Source organism: Cricetulus griseus, chromosome 5, assembly GCF_003668045.3.
Source record: "Cricetulus griseus strain 17A/GY chromosome 5, alternate assembly CriGri-PICRH-1.0, whole genome shotgun sequence".
Classification (NCBI taxonomy): Eukaryota; Metazoa; Chordata; class Mammalia; order Rodentia; family Cricetidae; genus Cricetulus; species Cricetulus griseus.
The window spans coordinates 137578141-137600208 of NC_048598.1; the positions used below are offsets into that span (position 1 = coordinate 137578141).

The following is a 22068-nucleotide window of genomic DNA, read 5'->3' on the forward strand; positions in this document are numbered from 1 at the left end:
CATGGGGAAGGGCCTAGGCCTGGCCCAGGATGATGTGGTAGAATTTGGGGAGCCCCTTTTGAGGCTAGTGGCAGGTGGGATGTTGAGGGGAGGGGAGGGAGAAGGAGAAGGGATTGACATCTGAAGCAAGGTTGTTCCAAATTTGAACTAATAAAATAAAAAAATAAAAGAAAATAAAAAAAGAAAACCTTCCAGAGTCCTTTTATTTTAGAATATTCTGTAAACAAATCAACCCACCAGAACATGATTGTACAACAGTAAAATGTTTTCTTGCATTAAACTAAAGACATCTTTTTAATTTAAAAAAAAAGAAAATGTAGAAAGGTACTTAGAGCTGTTAATTTCTAAGTACACAATATCCTAGACAATTCAAGGTATCTTAATCTCCTTCGAGAACAATAAAAAAAATAATTTTTGTCATGCTGTTAAATCCATCATTATGGATAAAATTGGTGCAAATTGGTCAAACAGATCCAACAAACACTGATGTCCAAGCTGGCATATTGGCAACTAATACATAACTGGTGGTCAATAGAGTTTAAAAGATCTTGCCTTTCTTCTTGTTCTTTTCCAAGGTTCTTGAAGAGTTCTGTTGCTCTAAAATGTGTCATTGAGCTTCCCAGTTTGCTTTCTCTTCTTCAAACTGGCGACAGTTTTCCTCTAATTCTTTGTGTTGTGCTTCTAAATTCTTTTTCATTTGCTCATGGCGCCGCTGGAGCTCTGCTTCAGAGTCCTTCAGTTTTTGAACCTTTTCTTTGACCTTCATCTCAAACACCTGTTCCATCTCCATCTCCATCTTCTTCATCTTGGCTACATGTTCCCTTCTTTCTTCTTCCATCTGTACCAGAGGACTCTTAGTAAGTTGTCCTTTATTCTTGTTGTTATCCACTCCATTGTAAGTCACTGCTGCTAGTTTTCTGCCTCTGTAGTTCTCATAGTGTGTTATTAGAAACATCTTTCAAATCCTGCATGTGTGTTCTTATCAACATATTTCTTAGAATTGTAAAATCACAATGTTCACCATTTTCAACTTCAGCCACACCCCAAGGATATTGCCTTCCTCTGACTCTTTGGCCATTAACTTCGATGATAGTATTACTACCTACCACAGCAAGAGGTAAACGATCCTTTATCTTCTTAACCAGCTTATTCTTCGTCATCTGTTTCTGGAAATTCATATATTTTAATTTTATGTTCTTGGATTTCTTTCATTATCTGCTTTTTAAACTGTTGACATTCCTCTGGTGTGAGTTCGTCTGCTTTGGCAATTAGTGGGATGATATTCACTTTTTCATGCAAACATTTCATAAATTCAATATCCAATGGTTTAAGTCCATGTCCTGAAGGAGCAATGAAGTATAAACAATACTGCACCCTGTTATCAGGCATCTGCCGTCTGTTCACTGGAGATGAATTTAGTTAATTTTAGTTCACTGCATTTAAGTAATCCTCAAATTTACTGTCAATGTAGTCGATAATAGGCTGCCAGCAATTACTATTATCCACTGCATCTCCAAATCCTAAGGTATCAACTATCGTCAGCAGCAACTGAACGCCACCTTCTTTGATTAAAACTTTGGATTGCTCCACCTGTACAGTCTTTTTTATTCTAGAGAAGGGCCTGGATACTCTAGAGAATACAAATCTGTGAGGAACAATGAGCTGATTAATGTTGACTTTCCCAGTCCAGATTCACCTACTACCATAAGTGTGAATTCAAATCCTCATTTCACTGATTTTCTGTACACTTGATTTGGAAGGTTGGCAAATCCTACATAACCCTCAAGGTTCTTCATTTGAGCTACCATGGTGCTGCTGTTGACACTCCTCTCCTCAGCAGCCTAGTTCTGTACCCTACTTTGTAATTGGATTGTTTGGTATCCTCCTGACTAGCTTCTTTAGTTCTTTGTATATTTTGGTGATCACCCTTCTGTCAAATGTGGGGTTGATGAAGATCTTTTCCCATTCTGTAGGCTGCCATTTTGTATTGTTGACTGTGTCCTTTGCCTTACAGGAGCTTCTCAGTTTCAGGAAGTCGCATTTATTAATTGTCTGTCTCAGGGTCTGTGCTACTGGTGTTATGTTCAGAAAACAATCTCCTGTACTAATTAATTCAAGAGTACCTCCTGTAGGGAGACACAGTAACCACTCCTCCTAAAGGTGTGCCCCACCACACTAGTCAGGGTGGTGTCAGGGTGATGTGGGAAAGGCTTAAAGGTATAGGGAACACATGCTAGCTCTCTCTTTTCCCTGCTGTTTTGGCTTGTTCTGCTTGCCTGCCGGTTGGCTACCTAATAAATATATATCCTGACCTTCACGGGTTACACATTAGTTATTAATTGTAATAACCTCCCACTTTCTCTTCTAAGAGGTTCAGTGTGGCTGGATTTATGTTAAGGTCTTTGATCCATTTGGACTTAAGTTTTGTGCATGGCGATAGATATGCATCTATCTACAGTCTTCTACATGCCAGCATCCAGTTGTGCCAGCACCATTTGTTGAAGATGCTTTTTTTCCATTGTATAATTTTATCTTCTATGCCAAAAATCAGGTGTTTGTAGGTGTGTGGGTTAGTAACAGGGTTTTCAGTTTGATTGCATTGGTCTACCTGTCTATTTTTGTGCCAATATCAAGCTGTTTTCAGAACTATAGCTCTATAACAGAGCTTGAAGTCAGGGATGGTGATGCCTCTGGATGTTCCTTTATTGTACAGGGTTGTTTGGCTATCCTGGGTGTTTTGCTTTTCCATATAAAGTTGAGTATTGTTCTTTCAATGTCTGGGAAGAATTGTACTGGGACTTTGATAGGGATTGTATTGAATCTGTAGATTGTTTTTGACAAGATTGCCATTTTTGCTATGTGGTCCTACTTATCCAAGAGCGTGGGAGATCTTTCCATTTTCTGGTATCTTCTTTAATTTCTTTCTTTAAAGACTCAAAGTTCTTGTTATACAGGTCTTTCACTTGTTTAGTTAGCATTACCCCAAGATAGTTTATGTTTTTTGTGGCAATTGTAAAGGGTGATGTTTCTCTGATTTCTTTCTCAGCCCATTTCCTGTCTGTATATAGTAGGATACTGATTTTTTTTAGTTAATTTTGTATCCTGCCACTTTGCTGAAGGTTTTTAGCAGCTGTAGGAGTTCCCTGGTAGAGTTTTTTGGGTCACTTATGTAAACTATTATATCATCTGCAAATAGTGAAAGTTTGACTTCTTCTTTTCCAATTTGTATCCCCTTGATCTCGTTTTTGTTGTCTTATTGCTCTAGCTAGAACTTCAAGTACAATATTGAAGAGGTATGGAGAGAGTGGACTGCTTTGGCTTGTTCCTGATTTTAGAGGAATTGCATTGAGTTTCTCTCCATTTAGTTTGAAGTTGGCTGCTGGTTTGCAGTATATTGCTTTTATTATGTTTAGGTTTGTTCCTGTTATTCCTGATCTCTCCAAGACCTTTATCATGAAGGGGTGATGAATATGAAATGCCCTTCTTCATCTCTTTTGATTGATTTTAGTTTAAAGTCTAATTTGTTAGATATTACGATTGCTACATCTGCTTGTTTCTTGGGTCCAGTTGATTGGAAAATCTTTTCCCAACGCTTAACTCTGAGGTACCATCTGTCTTTGAAGTTAAGGTATGTTTTTTGTATGTAGCAGAAGGATGGAATCTGTCTTCATATCCATTCTGTTAGCCTGTGTCTTTTTAAAGGTGAGTGAAAACCATTAATATTGAGGGATATTAATGACCATTGAGGATCCAAGCCTCAGGAGGCTCTGAGCAGGACACACTTACTTCCCACTTACTTCTTTCTGTGGGTGGAGGCAGGACTAAAATGCTGGCAGACTCAGGATGGGCTGTTCTGCTGGGAAGGGTTCCCCAGTGTGCAGGCCTCAAGTTTATCTTTCTAAAATGATTGAAACTTGAAATAAATTAAAACAAGGCAAACTCTAAGATATTCTAACGTTTCCATAAACTGTAGTCATGCTGGCACAGGAAATGTATTTGCCTTATTTATTAAATGCTATGCCCCAAAGTCACTAATCTAACTTTAAAACAATGAGTTATGGCTGAATAAAATTTGACTCTGAAAAATAAAATCATGACATTTGCAGAAAAATGATTGAACCTGGAAGTTACTGTGTTAAATGAAGTACATCAAACTTTAAAAGACAAATACTATGTTTCCTTTTATATGTGGATTCTAAATTTTTGTTTTAGTATTTGTGTGGGGGAGCCTGGGCATTGGTTGTGAAACTAGAAAAGGACCATGAGAGTGGGGGAAAGAAGTCCTAAGAGATGGTTATAGAGGGGTAAAAATCAGAGTACACATGACATGAGAACACAGTTTGGGGGGGTGCGCTATTGGAGGGAAAGAGGGATGTGGAAGAGGGACCAGAAAGAAGGATCAAGAGGTAGAGGTGTAGGTGGAAGTTTCCTGTCCCATCCCCAGTCCCAAATAAATGACATAGGTTGAATATGAATTATAAATGCTTGGCCAATAGCTCAGACTTGTTACTAGCTAACTCTTACACTTAAATTGGCCCTTATTTCTATTTATGCTTTACCACCTGGCTCATGGATTGTTATCTCATTTTTTAGACATCCTACTTGTTGGTTGGTTGACTGGCGTGTCCTCTGACTCCGTCTTTCTCCTTCCCAGAATTCTCAGCTTGGCTCTTGCCACTAACCTTATTCTATTCACCTATTGGCCAGTCAGCTTGTTTATTAAACCAATCACAGTGACAAACCTTCATAGTACTCAGGGATTACTCCACAGCACAAATGGGACAGAAAAAGGAGGATCAAAAAAAAAAAGTACTTATTAAATACAGTGGTGAAATCCATTATTTGGTGTTGCCAACAGCCTTGTCTGAGAAAGGAACACATTCTGCTTCATCAAAGAGCATGCTGACCCTTGGCTGCAGACAGAAGGAAAGAATCTGTACAACAGACTTTCCACCTCAGGAAGACGGAATGTGCTGTTTCTGAAGACCTAAAGCTTTGTTTTGTTTCCATGTAATTTTCTCTCTGGACTTGTCTTGGTTATTCCTGGCAATGTATTAAGTAACCCTTCTGTTTCTTGTACGTGTGGTTTAATGATTGCAGAGTCTTTGCATGTAGCCACTCCTCAATAACAACTTGGTACAAGAGGCACTCCATACCCTAAGAATGCTGTCACGTGCTCTTGTGTCCCCAGCCTCTGGATCCTTAGAGTATTGTCACATGCTCTTGGGTCACCAGCCTTCCCTGCTGGAAACTTAGATGTCAGACTCCATCTTGTTTCATGAACTGAGCTTGCTATGCATGGAAAATTTTTGTATGCTGATTTTTAAGAAAATTAATAAAGAAGCTATAGTACAAGGACTTTCTAATATTTTAGTTGGATATGTTAAATTTTTATTTGTAAAAGAAATTTTCTCCAAATGTAATTTCTGTTCCTAAAAGCATCTTCCTTTTAGGGAACTAACATTATGACAGAGAAAGTAGTAACTTAAATGATGGCAACAAGCCTCACCTTTGAGAATCTTAATTGAACTTTTACCCATGGTTTTCTTTGTCTCTGTAAATAAGTTCTCTTTCTTTAAAATATAAGTTTGTCTTCCTTGTCTTATCAAAGAGTCATAGGGGAGGCATAAGAATGATTAATTAAAAGATTAGTAGTCTATCAAGAAAAATCAAGATCTGGTAAATAAGATATCTAAATGATAGTTACATGTATGTATCTTTGTCTCTATCTTTACATGTCTATCTTTGTATGTATGTGCATGTGGTATGTCTCTCTCTCTCTCTTTACTCTCTCTCTCTCTCTCTCTCTCTCTCTCTCTCTCTCTCTCTCTCTCTCTCTGTGTGTGTGTGTGTGTGTGTGTGTGTGTGTGTGTGTGTTCGTGCATGTGTTGTCTACCTAGTACCAAGTTGACTCCAAGATTAAAATGACATGGGACACAAAGACATCAAATACAAGTAGCTTCAAATATTTCCTATAGCAGGTCTACATCTTGTCATTATAAATGTCAGTCTTGTTTCTTCCTTGAGAGTATGAATCCCAGTTTTCTCAAAAGATTGTGTATCTGACCTTAGAGTAGTATAAAGAACTGAGTTCACTTATCCCTCCCCCCTCTGTGCTTGGACTATATTTACCTTGATTTATCAGCATTTACCAGGACCTGCTTTTCTCATACTATAGTATCTTACTGCTGAGAGTAGATAAATGGCATGGTGATTGGATAAGAGCTGCAACAGCTAGAATATGTTCAGCCTTTATATGTCCCTTTAAACCACAATTTTAACTTTAAAATATCAGTAAGACTGCTTAGAAAATATAAAAACTACTTCCTAGAAACACAACATTAATTATGGATTTTCTTATTAGCATATTACTATAATCCTACAAAAGAATTATTAGACGCCACAATTATTAGAACAACCTAGACCTGTCTTAGCCCATCCAAGAACACCTGTAGCTATGTGCATATTCATGAATGCAAATAGAAGTCTTGCATTTAGGTAATTCTTCCCATAGAGAATATTACTTTTAGTAAAGCCATAAGGTAGAGAAAACAAACTATATCATCAAATAACATATTCAAAAACACTAAAACAAAAAATACACTGAAATTAGTATTTTATTTTGCTAACCAAGTATTGACTTTTGAATGACTAGCAAAGACAGAGAGGGAGACAAAAGGGCAAGAGAGAATTATCAGGTTAAATAATCATGTAACCAAAATCTTCCATTTCATTTGTTCAACAGAAATTTATTTTTTATTTATTGAGCTAAACTGTCACTGAAGATTTTAAAAAAAAAAAAAAAAAAAAAACATCAGCTTAGGCAGTGGGAGCAAGGACTGCCTCTGACTCTTTCACTGGCTTTGGAGACCCTATTCTCATACTGGGTTGCCTTGCCCAGTGTTAGTACAAGGCAGATGCTTAGCCTTACTATAACTTGACATGCCATGTTTTGTTGATATCCATGGGATCCCTGCCCTTTTCTGAATAGAAAAAGAGTAGTTTGGGGGGAAGGTGTGCATAGGGGAGGAAGGGAGAGGGGAAACTGCAATTAGGATATAAAATAAACAAATTTGGGAAAATCAGTTAAGTACATAGTCCCAATTTATTATGCTCCCACTTATTTTTTTTATTTCATAATGGCCAAAAGCAGTATGTATTCACTAGAAATGTTACTAGGCTGGCAATCCATAGTACAACACTCATGAAACTGGATAGCAGTAGGGCCCACAGTTTCAAGTCATTCTCATACCCATGAGGGTAGAGGGCCCCAATGTTCAATAGGCTATTAATATTTAATGCATTTTCAGCTTTCTGTATTTTTTATAGATGCAACTCCTTTATTAGCCAAGGAACAATGTATACAAAGAAATATGAAAAGAGTTGTAATGCAGATTTCAACAAAGAATTCTTATTTCTGCCTATAATTAACATTAGAAGACGAAGTGGAAAAAGGAAAACATGGGGAGGTAAATGACATTTTAACTCGACCTCAAAGAGCTAGCAAATCATTTGCTATGGTTGAGAGGTCTCAGTATAAAATTGTATCAGCTAATGAAGAGATCCAGATGTAAGTACAATTCCTAGAAAGAAACCCCAACCATCTCAGCTACTTCCCTAACACCCTCTGAACTGAAGGCCCAGATTTATTCACTGTATCTTAAACCATCTAGTTGCCAACATAGATGACACAGCCTTCTGGAAATTTATTCATTTGAGATGCTGTGAGACAAAGTAGAAGCCTATTAGTCTATACACACTAGAAGATCAGAAGGTATCAAGCCCTTTGGAACAGAAACGTACCAGAATTTGTTATTTCACAATAACAAGCAATAAAGATGGACATCAAGAGAGAAAACAAAATCTTGTATCACAAACAGACAAATTGGCAATCTCTAAGAATGATGTTTGGTAATGACACCACAGGTTAAAAACTACATGTGCACAAGCTATACCAAAATGTGTAGGTTGTAGAAATGTGACCTTATACTAGCCATTTCTTTGGGTAGAGATCTTCATGATTTCTTAATAACAGAATTCATATTTTACCCAGGAAGCAAAAAAAAAAATGTGTTTTCCAGTCTTCGAGTAAGCCAGCCACTGAGATAAAACTGAAGTAAGTGATTGGAGTCTTGGAGAAGGGTTTTTTGTTTTAAGTTTCCATTCTCATTGATAGGCACTTATTTGCTGTTGATCACTTGCTTCAGGCAAAAAACAACAAACTTGTTGATCTGTTGCTTGCATGTCCAATGGTCATAAACCTGAAAGATTCTGGATATAAAGGAAATTTTTGCAGAAGAAGATCCAAGATAAAAATATCACTTTCTTAATTAAATGGTATATAAAGAACTTGATACAACTACATAAAGAGTTCTAAGCCAGCCTGGGCTACCGGAGATCCTCTATCCCACAAAAACTTTAATTCTGACTGTGAACCCAGCCTTTAATTGTGGAGCCATGTCTTTAGCCCCACAAAAATTTTAAGAAGATATTTTGAGCTGGGAAGTACAATGATCAAATGTTTATAATAAGTAGATTAGCTGAATTTGACAAGATATAAAAGATAACTATACTGAAAACTGTAAAATAATGCTAAGAGAAACTGAAGAAATCTTGACAAGTATTACATTTCAATTGGTGCTATGAAATCTCAACCAAGACCCATGAAGAATTTTTTAAAAAACTGACATGAAGATAATAAAATATCTGTGAAAAACCTAGAACAGAAATATACATTTTTCCAAAGGAAATAACATTTTTTGTAAAGGAATAAATTGAAAGACTTATACAAATTGTTTTGTTTTGTTTTGTTTTGTTTTACTTTGAATCTTTGTTAATCCACGAAGTATGGTAATAGCAGGAGGGAAACACAATTATACTTTGGGCAGAAGAAACACTTCAGAAGTTACTTCTGCTTTTGCAGTCAGTGGGTCTTCAATAAAAAATGTATAATAATTCAATGTGTAATTTCAGTTTTTGCACTAAATGACACTGGGATCATTAGATAATGATTGATGCAGGAACTCTTACCACACTCCACTCAAACACAAATAATTCAAGTAAATGATTGCTCTAAGTGTAAAAGATGAACTATAGAACTTCTGGAAGAAAACATACCTGTGTGAATTGGGATTATGTGAAATTTTCACAGGACCATACCAAAAGACAGACAGACAGATGGGAGAGACAGAGAGAGAGAGAGAGAGAGAGAGAGAGAGAGAGAGAGAGAGAGAGAGAATTTCTGACTTTATTAAAGTTAAAAAACAAATGGTCTTCTAATACTGTTTTGAAATGAAAATACAAGCCATACAGTGAGAGGAAATATTTGCAAACTATCACACACACACACACACACACACACACACACACACACGCACACACGCACGCACGCACGCACGCACGCACAAGAAACTTAGCTAAAAGTGGGCAAACGAAAAGACAGTAAAATGTCAGCAAATCCAAACCTCAGGACATGCCACTATTACTAAGCTTTATTAGAAAGCAGAATGAATTCATTAACTGTGCTATTTGAAAAAGAACTAGAAGTTCTGTAAAACTGAGAGGTGTAAGCAATGTATTGCTTTGGAGGCTGTCCTGGAACTCAAGCTGTAGACCAGTCTGGCTTCAAACTCACAGAGATCTGCCTGCCCCTGCCTCCCAAGTACTGGGATTAAAGGAGTGCACCACCAATGCCTGGCTTGAGGTGTAAGCAATGGAAACCTGCCTAGGTTATAAAAATGGGCATCTGATATAACTAAGATTTCCCCTTTATAGCTACTTTCATCATTTACATGTGAAATGTATACATGAAAACTTCAGCACTAATTTTGCCTTTGTGTGAGAACCTCAAAGTGAAGGTCTCACCTCATCTAAATATATTTGTAATCTTCTTTTAAAACCTGTCACATTCTGGGGGCAGGACTTCAACATATGAACTATGAACTCTGTGGATATACAACTCTACCTATGACAAAGAATAGTGAAACCTATCACTGCTTATGGGTGAAATTGGTAAATCCAATCAGAATTCCTAAAACAGTTAATTATATATTCAATATATGGCCTAGAAAGTATATTCATAGAGACATAACATATGTTCACATCAATGCTTGAATGTTGATAATCTGAACCATAGTAGTCCAATATTGAAAGCACCCCAAATAGCCATCCACAGGTAAATAATAAACAAAATGTAATACATGCAAATGACTGATTGCTCAGCAAAATGAGAAACAACAAACTGATGATAGCTCGGAGACACACAAGTCAGGTGAACCTTTGAAAAGGGGGACGAGAAAAAGCCAACAAAAAGACTATGTAATTGAAATTATAGAGAGATCAAACTCTGATGACAGAAAGCAAATCCAGTGGTATTTGAAGCTAGAAGTTGGGTTATAGAGTGACCTGGAGTGGCATGGGGTAATTTTTTGTAGTACGAAAATGTCCTGCACCATGATAGTAGAAGTGGTTACAGCAGTATGCACATTCACCAAAATTCATGGAATGGACATATTGTACTGAATGAGAATTATACTTCAGTAAGTCTATTCAAAGTTAGTAACACATTGGAAAATATTTAGAATTAAATAAAAATAGTCTTATGATCCAATGTGAGCAGCAACAAATACAAGTTATTTTATCTCTATGTCATGAAACATGGATTGAGAAGTATGTGGCAGTGGGATGGTGAATAGACCTACATGACCTTTTTATCTGGCTAAATCTCAATATTCTGTGTTTGATCCCTGATTGCTTTGATTACCTATCATTAATCCATGCTGTGTGGTGTGCCTTGTGGGTCTTAGGAGACAGACACACTGTATTCAAAGAAACATTTTCTCAGAAGCAGTCATATCATTACTATGGCTCTTTTCGAAATGGCCATTCTGAAGTAACAATTTAAATAGCTACCATATCAGGACAAGATAAAATATATGCACTTGCAAGGCAGGGGCAGGAAGATTCTGAGGTGGAGGCCAGCCTGCGTTATAAAATGATACCCTGACTCAAGGATTTAAAAGATAAAAACAGATAGCTATTCTTTGAAGATGGCATCAGCATTCTTTATGATTTTTCAGTAACTATTCAGTTTATCTCTGGCAAAACTAAATAAACATTTACAATTGTATTATTAGGATCCCATTAGACTACAAAAGACATCCTCACTAGTTAATAAGAAGCTTCCGGCATGGTTAGTACTTAATTAAAGAACATAATTACCTCCACCACAGCCAATATTATTAACAATGTGTTCTAACTGTATTTACTTATCTTGTTGAGCTGGCTAAAATAAGTTACACGATGTTGTCCTGTGATTGTTTTCAAACCTTGTTTTTGCAGCCTTTGTCATGTACCCTCTGACTTCCTTCTATCAAGAGACATATTTTATCACACTGATTCTAAGTTTATCCATATGATTTCCTTAGGCAAGTAAGATATTACACACCATAGAATGAGATCTGAAAGCTGGCTACAGACCTTCATCTGTAGTCCAAGATGGTCAGGGGTCCAAGGCAGAAGGATCCCTTGAGACCAAGAGGTCCACCCTTGGGAACATTACAAAACTCTATCTCAAAACAAAAAAAGTGAAATTTGAGAAAAAATACCTGTTTGTGCTTAGAAATATGTCTTAGTCTAAGAGAGATGAGATGTGGTCATTAAGAGCTGACTCTGAAGATTGGAGAGGCGGACATGTGGCTCAGTAAGAAAATTTGCTGAGCAAGTGTGAAATCCTGAATTCAGGTCCTAAGCACCAGCAAGGCACTCTGCTCTTATAACTCCACTGCAGAGAAGGGAAGGGTATGCAGCCAGAAGACTGGCTGTGGTCCACCAGCCCACACCCCAACCCCCCCCAAGCAAACAGTGAGCTCCAAGTTCAGTGGAGACCACGTCTCAAGGTATAAGGGAGAGAATGATAGAGGAAGGGCATCTGATGCACTCCTTGGGCTTCTGCATGAGTATGAATATGGACTTGCATATATGTGCTCACATGCATACATCATACACATGAAAGAGTGAGTTTCACCTGTAGTCTCAGCTAGTTCTAGTTACACCAGCCAAATGCAGCTAATCCTTCACTACATAAGGCCAGCTAAGAACAGAAAGACTGCCTAACCAACCTCTTCACATGCCGTGAATGTGATGAAATCTTTTAATGCACTGTGGTTTTGTGGGAGCTAGTTCATGACCTGGGATTACTCTGGAGACAGATAACACTTTAACCATGCAAAATTTGTGAATTCTTAACTCAAAAAAATCAGTAGCCCTGATTTATCAGATGATAAATCCAATGAGAAAGAAATCAGGGAAACATCACCTTTCACAATATACACAAGCAACATAAAATACCTTGGGGGAACACTAACCAAAAAAGTGAAAGACCTGTACAATGAGAACTTTGAGACTTTAAAGAAAGAAATTAAAGAAGATACCAGAAAATGGAAAGATCTCCCATGCTCTTGGATAGGCAGAATTAACATAGTAAAAATGGCAATCCTGCCAAAAGCAATTTACAGATTCAATGCAATCCCCATCAAAATCCCAACACGGTTTTTCACAGACATTAAAAGAAAATACTCAACTTTATATGGAAAAATAAGAAAACCCAGGATAGCCAAAACAACTCTTTACAATAAAGGATCTTCTGGAGGCATCAGCATCCCCAACTTGACGCTCTACTATAGAGCCATAGTTCTGAACACAGCTTGGTATTGGCAGAAAAATAGACAGATAGACCAATGGAATCGAATTGAAGACCCTGATATTGACCCACGCACCTACGAATACCTTATTTTTGACAAAGGTGCTAAATCTATACAATGGAAAAAAATAGAACCTTCAACAAATGGTGTTGGTACAATTGGATTTGGACATGCAGAAAATTGCAGATAGATCCATACCTGTCACCATGCACAAAACTTAAGTGCAAATGGATCAAAGATCTCAGCATAAATCCAGCCACACTGAATCTTCTAGAAGAGAAAGTGGGGATTACCCTTGAACAAATTGGCACAGGAGACCGCTTCCTGAACATTACACCAGTAGCACAGACATTGAGGTCTGCAATTAATAAATGGGACCTTCTGAAACTGAGAAGCTTTTGCAAGGCAAAGGAAACAGTCAGTAGGACAAAAGGACCACCCACAGAATGGGAAAAGATCTTCACCAATCCCACATCTGACAGACGACTGATTTTCAAAATATATAAGGAGCTCAAGAAGCTAGCCACCAAAACACCAAACAATGAAATTAAAAAGTGCAGAACTAAATAGAGAATTCTCAACAGAGGAATCAAAAATGGCTGAAAGACACTTAAGAAAGTGCTCAAAATCATTGGCCATCAGAGAAATGCAACTCAAAACAACCCTGAGATACCACCTCATACCTGTCAGAATGGCTAAAATCAAAAATACCAATGACAATCTATGCTGGAGAGGATGTGGAGAAAAAGGAACACTCCTCCATTGCTGGTGGGAGTGCAAACTTGTAAGACCACTTTGGAAATCAGTATGGCGGTTGCTCAGAAAAATGGGAATCAGTCTACCTCAAGATCCAGCCATTCCTCTCTTGGGTATATACCCAAATAGTGCATATTCATACAACAAGGACATATGTTCAACCATGTTCATAGCAGCATTGTTTGTAATAGCCAGAACCTGGAAGCAACCTAGATGCCCCTCAACTGAAGAAGAAAATGTGGTACATTTATACAATGGAGTACTACTCAGCAGAAAAAAGCAATGGAATCTTGAAATTCACAGGCAAATGGATGGAACTAGAAGAAACCATCCTGAGTGAGGTAACCCAGTCACAAAAAGACAAACATGGTATGTACTCACTCATATATGAATTTTAGACATAGAGCAAAGGATTACCAGCCTATAATCCTCTTCACCAAAGAAACTAGGAAACATGAAGGACTCTAAGGGATAAATGGTCCCCAGGAATGGAAGTGGCATGAACTCCTGAACTAATTGGGAGCATGAGGGTAGGGGGGAAGGAGCTGCTACAATAAGAGCAAGAGAAGAGGAGTAGAGGAGAGGAAATGGAGGGGCAGAAATATTGAGTTGGGGGAAGAATAGAGGAAAGAGAGCAGGATGAGAGATACCATATCAGAGGGAGCCACTATAGGTCCGAGAAGAGATCTGGAACCAGGAAGATCTCCAGAGACCTACAAGGATGACACGATCTGACAATCAAGGCAATGGTGGAGAGGATAACCTAAAAGCCCTTCCCCTAAAATGAGATTGATGACTCTCTTTATGCCATCTTAGAGCCCTCACCCAGTGGCTGATGGAAGCAGAGACAGACATCCACAGATATACACTGAGCTGAAATCGGGAATTTAGTTGAAGAGAGGGAGGAATGAAGAACTAAGGGGTCTGTACCAGGTTGGAGAAACCCACAGGAACACTTGGCCTGAACAAGGGAGAGCACATCAACCCCAGATGCTGTTGGGGAGGCCAGTACAAGACTGATCCAGCCCCCTGAACATGGATGTCAATAAGGAGGCTTCTGCACTCCAGGGAGCCTCTGGTGGTGGATTAGTATTTTTCCCTGGTGCAAGAAGGGACTTTGAGAGCCCATCCCACATGAAGGGCTACACTCTGGCCCTGGACACATGGGGAAGGGCCCAGGGCCAGCACAGGAAGATTTGGTGGACTTTGCAGAGCCCCCCCTTAAGGGCCCTACCCCGCCTGGGGAGTGGTGGGTGGATGGAGTGGGGGTAGGCTGGGGGTGGGAGAGTAGGGATAGGGGTGAGGGGAGGGAGAGGGAGAAGGGACTTACATGTGAAACACGCTTGTTTCCTAACTAGAACTAATAAATAAATTTTAAAAAAATTGTGAATTCTTCTGGAAATTCTTTAAACCATAAGTCATGTCTGTATCTTAGTAACTAGGTTTTGAGAACTGGAAAGCAGCCTTTATCGTTGTATTAGTTTGCTTCCTGTTGCTGTGATAAAACACTGAACAGAACCAACTTGGCAAGGAAAGGATTTATAAGGATCATTGAGAGAGGTTAAGGCAGGAACTGAAGCAGAGACCATGGAGGAAAGATGCTCACCCACTAAAGCCGAATGCAATGTGGTGGAGTCAGAACTAGATTGATAACAGATAGTTTATTAACAAAGTACTCACACAATGGAGCCAGTGACAAGGTTTACACCGGATGTCTGCTCATCCATTCAGCCAGGCGGGAGAGGGAAAAGGGGGCCGCGTGTATGTCTCTCTGATATTAAACCCTTGCTACGTCACTCTGACCACGCCCAAGCAGGTGTGGTCAGGGACACCTGTGCCAGCTCCAAGAGGGCGTGGTCAGCAATTCCCCCTACAATAGACTTCCTCCTATGACTTATTCACTACCTTTTTTCTCTTATACTTTTCAGAACCACCCACTTTGAGTTGGCACAACTCACCATAGTCTAAGGCCTTCACGTCAATCATTAATATAGAAAATATTCCACAGTCATGTTCACAGGCCAGTATGATGGAGGAAATTCTTCAGCCAATGTTCCCTTTTCCCAGATAACTCCAATTCGGGTCAAGTTGACAAAAACCAACCAGTACGGTTATCTGAAATAAATAGTGATGGCCCACATCTATAAATCAACAATGGAATTTTAAATAAAAACTTGAAAAAGAAAACTTAATATTCCACTTATAGATGCATCAATTTTCACCTTCCTGTTGTTTTAGGCAGTTTATAGTACTTTGACCTGAAAAGAATTGCTTTGTTTTTGTCTTTAACTTTGAGATGTGATTCGATGCACTTCAAATAGATTTAGAAGCAGCCATTAAGCTCTGATATGTATTCTGCTTGAGAATCTTACACTTTGGAGTTTACTGAATTTTAAGAAAGAATTAAGGAGATTCTAGGAACATTTAATTGAAGAAAAATTATATATAGAAAGCTAATGAAATGTTAATTGTGGCTGAAAGACCTGCTAGTCTCTGATGGTGATTCAGTTCACTTCCAAGACCCCCCATTCTCTCATTCTCTCTCTCTCTCTCTCTCTCTCTCTCTCTCTCTCTCTCTCTCTCTCTCTCACACACACACACACACACACACACACAGACTCTTAAATAGGTACCTATTTCCATTTTTCAAAGAAATACATTGTAAAGTTTTGTTGAACAGAAAATATTTAAACCCAAAACACCACACAGATGATTGGGAGGTAACCTAGAGAACCTAACTTGGGAATCCTTTCTATGCTACTTATTAGATAGATAGCCTGGACATGATACCCATATTAAATCTTAAGGGTGCCATCTATGACAATGGGGGTGGGGGTAAGCATAAGGTAATATTGTGGGCCTCATGCTATTTCTGGGTGAGCTAATTTGTTTACACTGCTCATCGGAAACCACCAACAGATTTGTTTCCCTTGCTCTCTGCACAGTGCTCACCAAGTCTTTGGCTCCATTCATCTTTTGGTGCAGATGAAAAGTCAGAGTCATTTACTTCACTTTTCAGCAGAGTCTTTCACACTTATAAACATTTAAGTGACAAAGGACATAGCAGGAATCAATATAAATGCAAGGGTCAAAGAGAAAAGTAAAACAGCCTTCTAACTAGAGTGATTTTTAAGCTAAACTTGAATTAACCTGTTGGTATAAATGCTTATCAGGAAAGACATCATCCTCAGGGTAAATAAAATATCAGTGTCTTAACCTAAAAGAAAGTTGGATGATATATATTGACTAAGACAGCATCCTCAAAAAATGGTAAGAGTCCTAAAAGAGAAAGAAATGTTCTAAATTAATTCCTTTGTTTTCAAATAGGAAATTTTAAATATTAATGTCAAAATCTTCAAGGAAATAAGCATGAATTCATCAAGCATTAATATCTTTTTTATTTCAAATAAGATTTTTTTTCAAAATAAACTAACCCTTCAATGTTTCCACATGAAAATGTTTTCCATTTGGTTTCCATGGCAGAGTGATGCTGAATACCATCTAAAGTCCCTGTTGTTCACTCTTCCTGCCTAAGCAATATCACAATATAGTCAGATGACAACTTTCTCTTGATTTTGGTGATTAAATTTATAAGCTTGTTTGCTGATTTTGTTTTGCTGTTTACTTTTGGCTTCTATAGATATCTTAGATTTGTTTCGTTAATACATATATATTCTACTTTTATATATCTTTCCTCAATTAAATAAAACTAAGCTCCCTTATAACTTCAAATTCTGGATGTTATACTCTTATTTGTCAAACACCACACAGCTCTGTAATTATAACTGCTCCAGACAGAAGAAATCCACTCATGAAGCTGAGATGCAAAGCACTTGCTCTAACTGAAACAGCCCAATGAATGGAAAGATATAACTAAATGCAGATGTTCACTCCAGCAACTTATATTTTAGTATGACCTAAGCTTTGAAGAAAATTAAATTGCAACATCAGAAAACAGAACTCCAAAAGACTTATCATTCAGAAGCCCTAAGAGGAATTCAACTACTGTCATTTTGCCCTGGTCAGAGACCTTTTGCAGTGGTTGGTGGAGAAATGTATAATTGCTCAGGGTACCGAAAGTAAGAGGTTGTCAGCCATAGTAAGACATCTCTATTAGCCCCTTCTCTCCACTACCCACCCCAAAAAGTCACCAATGCTCAGGAAACACCTTGGAAAAAGAATCAGACATAATAAAAGCCTGAAGATGGAGAGGAATTCTGTGGAATGCTGACTGGTAGATGTAACATGGCTATCATAATCATGTCTTGTAGCAGCTGTGGTCACCAGCACAAGACCTACATAGGATCAAGCCAGCCAAAATTCCAGCACAGGTTGGTTCAATAATTTCCAGGCCTCAGTCCATACTGATGAGCTACTGGCAGCAGATAGAGGAGGATTATTCTTTATTGAGGAAATTGCCATGGGTAGGTTTTTTATGTTCCAATGGATGTCTCCACACCCATGCACATATGGGAAGCACTGAACTTAGTGAGTTGTGAAAAAGAAAAATGCACATAAGGCAGGGCTTCATCATGTTGGGGAAAGTTGAATGGAAAAATTGGAGGTAAGATTTGAACATATCTTTATACATTATATATGTATGGAAATTCTCAAAAATAAAGAAATTTAAATGAATAAATATTTAAGCAAAAGCTGAAATGCCGATAAACATATGAATTCACAGAGACTTCATGCACAAGCATGTAAAAGCATGTACAAGACCTGCCCAAGTTCAAACCAGACAAAAGTCCTGCACTGAGAAGGGGTAGTAGATAAAAGACCCCACTCTCAACCAAAAGCTATTTGCAACTGATATGTGCTAGGGAAGTGAAAGTCAATTCCGACAAGTATATTACCACAATTTGGCTTTAATTTTTTGGTTGATTGGTTGGTTGGTTGGTTGGTTGGTTGGTTGGTTGGTTGGTTGGTTGGTTGTTTGGTTGGTTGGTTTTGACTTAAATTTTTTTGTCTTTTGTTTTTAGGGGTGTTGTTTAAGGGGAGTGTTGAGACAGAACAAGAAGTTAGGTAGGTAAGTAAGTGGAGTGGATCTTGGAGGAGTTGTGGGGAAAAGAATATGACCAAAATTGTAGACCACACGAGCTAGTCAAAGATGGTACTGAGGGAAGTCAGATGGGTGAGTCCTGAGTTGTTTCCAAAAAAGATAATTGGACCAGATGAGGTCACTGCATGAACAGCTCATGTTCACTAGGTAAAGCCTAGGGCACTTATGCGCGTGATAGGCTGACCTTTAAAACCATTGGCTGGCTGTTTTCCCACTCTGAAGTTGTTTCCTTTAAAAGATGCTTGCTGTGTGGTAATAAATGAGTTCCTATTTGACTAGACTCCCTGCTGCATCTGATTGTCTCCAGGAGGCTGGGAACATGTGAGACGCTTCCTGGGACACAGCTCAAACTTCCATGGTTGGGCTAAGACCTTGCACAAAATATATTGTAATGTGAGAAAATTACCAATACGGAGCCAGGTAGAAATACAAGGGATTTTAATAGGGAAAAAGCATTACTTACAGAGCAATCTAGCCAGCCAGCAGGCAGCAGTCTGTACCGCAAGCCAAAAATGAAACGAAAGCAAAACCAGCCACCTGAATGCCCCTCACTCTACGTCACCCTGACCACACCCTAAGCAGGGGTGGCTACAGCATCCCCTACAATATTGTATGAAAATTTTTAAAGAAATAAAAAGAAGAGAAATAAAGAAAAGTTTTGAAAATAGTTTATTTTGTGGCAATTATAATGAAATGAGATGAAAGATTGACAGAAAGTCATAGAAGCATACTGGTAATAGATGTCGTGAGTTTGGGCTAGGAAGGAAGGAGTGGAGATGATAAGAAGTAAAATTAAGTGTGTATTTGCTTCTGAGGTGAGAGCTGACAGGATCAGCCCTGCTTGGAATGCAGGAAGAAAACCAACACTTGCTCCATGTTTAGCTCTAGAAAGAGTGTGTGTAGAGGACCCAGCAAATAGGAGTAAGAACACTACAGAGGAAGAGTAAGCCTAAGGAGAACGGAGTCTCACTCTGGGGCATGTTACATGTGAGACAGCAATTAAGCAGCTAAATTTAGATGTCAAATAAACAGGTGAAAATTCAAACCTGACAGAGAAACCAAGTCATGTCAGGAAACTTAGATTAAGGAGTCATTAGCATATAGGTAGTCTGGATTATTTAAGATTTTGCCTCTCCTGCTGTTAAAATTAAGATTCATAGTCACTTAACCTTTACAGGTTAATTTTTTTTCTTTCAATTTGCAAGGTTCACAATTGGAAAAAACAAATATTATAATGGCTCACTTGAACTACATTGCCTTTGCCTCAGATGAGGTGTGGTGAGTTCAGAATGGAGTCAGAAGCAGAAATCAAGGGTCTCATGGGTTTGTCCCATTCACACCACATGCAATCCTTTGGAATCAGTGGCAGCCACAGAAGACAGCTGTAAGCATACACTCTATTGTGGCTTTGGAGGGGAATGTAAAGGCGAAGGAGGTTGCACATTAACAAATTGGAATAACCTCTGTGGGCTGTGGTGATTGAGGAGCTGCACTGCTGTGCTTCGGAACATGGCTCTGAGGCAATTAGTGTTAGACACTCAGCATCAGCAAGACATTGGGCTAGCCTCAAAGCTGGGTCAAAACAGAACTTTCAAAAACTGCATTACACATGTTTTTATACTTAATAAATGCAATAGACATGTAGTCAACCCCATTGGAAATTGTTTGTGACTTGACAAACTGAGTTTAAAATGTCTGGGAGACAGAGTTAAGAGAATAGACAGATTTTATGTAAGTGAAAGATGTGAACCAGACACCACCAAAATGCATTCATGTGAACCCAGTTATTTTTTATGTTCTATGTCACTGGGCAGATTTTATTTGCCTGTTTTCCCCAAAAGTTCTTGAGTCACCATCTCTTAAGCACTTCTAATCATAAAAATAATATATATAGATTTAACAACTTTTATTTCCTCCTACAAATTACCTGCACCAAAAACCTAAGTTGCAGACATTAAGAGAGTTGGAAAGTCCTTAATTTTTCAAATTCATCAGGGACTGACCAGAGCTCTTCCAAATCTTTTCTTGGTTCTGAGACTTCGTAAGAATTTTATAATCGAATTAGCTGTACTTTCATTCCAGAGATTCATTCCAGAGATGCTGAAGAAGCATTGGAACACATCTATGCCATGATGCTGCTGTGCTGTGCTGCCACCCTGAGCTCAGTTAGGCCAGGAGAACTGATTGCCACCCCAAAGCTCCCCTTATAAATTTTCTGTTTGAGAAGAGGTACAAGCAGACTTGGGAGGGATGCCAAACAGGCAAGATTTCTAACTCAATTCCTATAACTGGGAAAGTTTGGCTGAATAAAAAGATGAACTTGCATTTGTTTCTTAGACTTCACTAAGAGAGAATTATGTTCTTTCGTCTCGGATCAAACATCATAGAGAGACGATTAAAGGTGACCTCCCCAGACTCCTGCCGGATTCACATTGATGTAAATCAAGGTTCATGAGTGACTGTAAAAGGTCCTCGGCGATGTGAATGCTTGAAATACAAAGAAAACAGACAAAGGCCGAAAAATTCTGTTTTTCATATTGTATGAATCGGTCACAACACCAGGTGATAAATCCCCTTTCAGAATGGAACGAAACAAAATTCTGTTGCTTGTTTAGTGATCGCATTCTCTTTTTGATCATTAGTATTGTTTGAGTTGCCTTGATTACTGCTAGAGTAGAAACTCATCAGGAGAAAATATGGAATGTGTTCTCCTAATTCTCTGCAACGCGCCTCTCTAATGGCTTCCTCTCCGCAGGGACAAAGTAAGGTAAACGTAAGATAAAAGTAATTCTTCCCCAATTTACAGCTCTCAGCTCATTGAAGCCGGTTTCCATCGATCTTTCTTAATCACTTGGGAGGAATACTCAATAAAGGTTTACCTGCTCTTTACTTAAATAATACCAATTGCCTTAATTAGGCAGTATTATAAACACTCTTCTGCTTATTTGCAAGATACTCATATCCTCTCTGATTCATAGACTTGGTACTGACACTAAACTATACAGTGTTTAAGGGTGTTCACAACTCAGTTTCCAAAGGTCAGAAAACAAACTTTTCTGAATTTTGCTATTTTAAATTAAACTGCACAGTATTTAAGAAGCATAATTATGGATATTCTGTGCCCCAAACTCTAATTTTTGCAAGAAAAATGCATTCTGAATTCCAGGTGGCTACCTTTCAGACAGTCTGGCATATAACCTATTTACAAAATGGCAGCATCCACATTCTGACCTTCTCTGTTCACTAAAATTCCCAGAGTTACAATGGTACAGCAACTATATTTCTCACGCTATAACATGGGGAAGGGACCTACATCTACTCTACTAAATGTTCCGCAGTCATTATCAAAGTCCAAAGACTGCAGAACCTGTTAGAAAAATGTTAACTGATCAAAAGGTGAAGAAGCTGTTGTTTAAGTATATAATTCGGGTCAAAGGAAAACAGATCAACTACAACCATCCAAAGCTGACAAATACACTGTGTGCCAAAATTCAAGCTATGTAAATGTTAGGTCTCAAACCCAGGAAAGACAGCTGAGATACCTATTAA

At 38.4% G+C, this 22068-nt stretch overlaps 1 pseudogene; it reads right to left on the reverse strand.

The window, feature by feature from the left end:
• Positions 1 to 406: 406 nt before the first annotated feature.
• LOC100760721 lies at positions 407 to 1810 on the reverse strand (annotated as a pseudogene).
• Positions 1811 to 22068: the final 20258 nt, after the last annotated feature.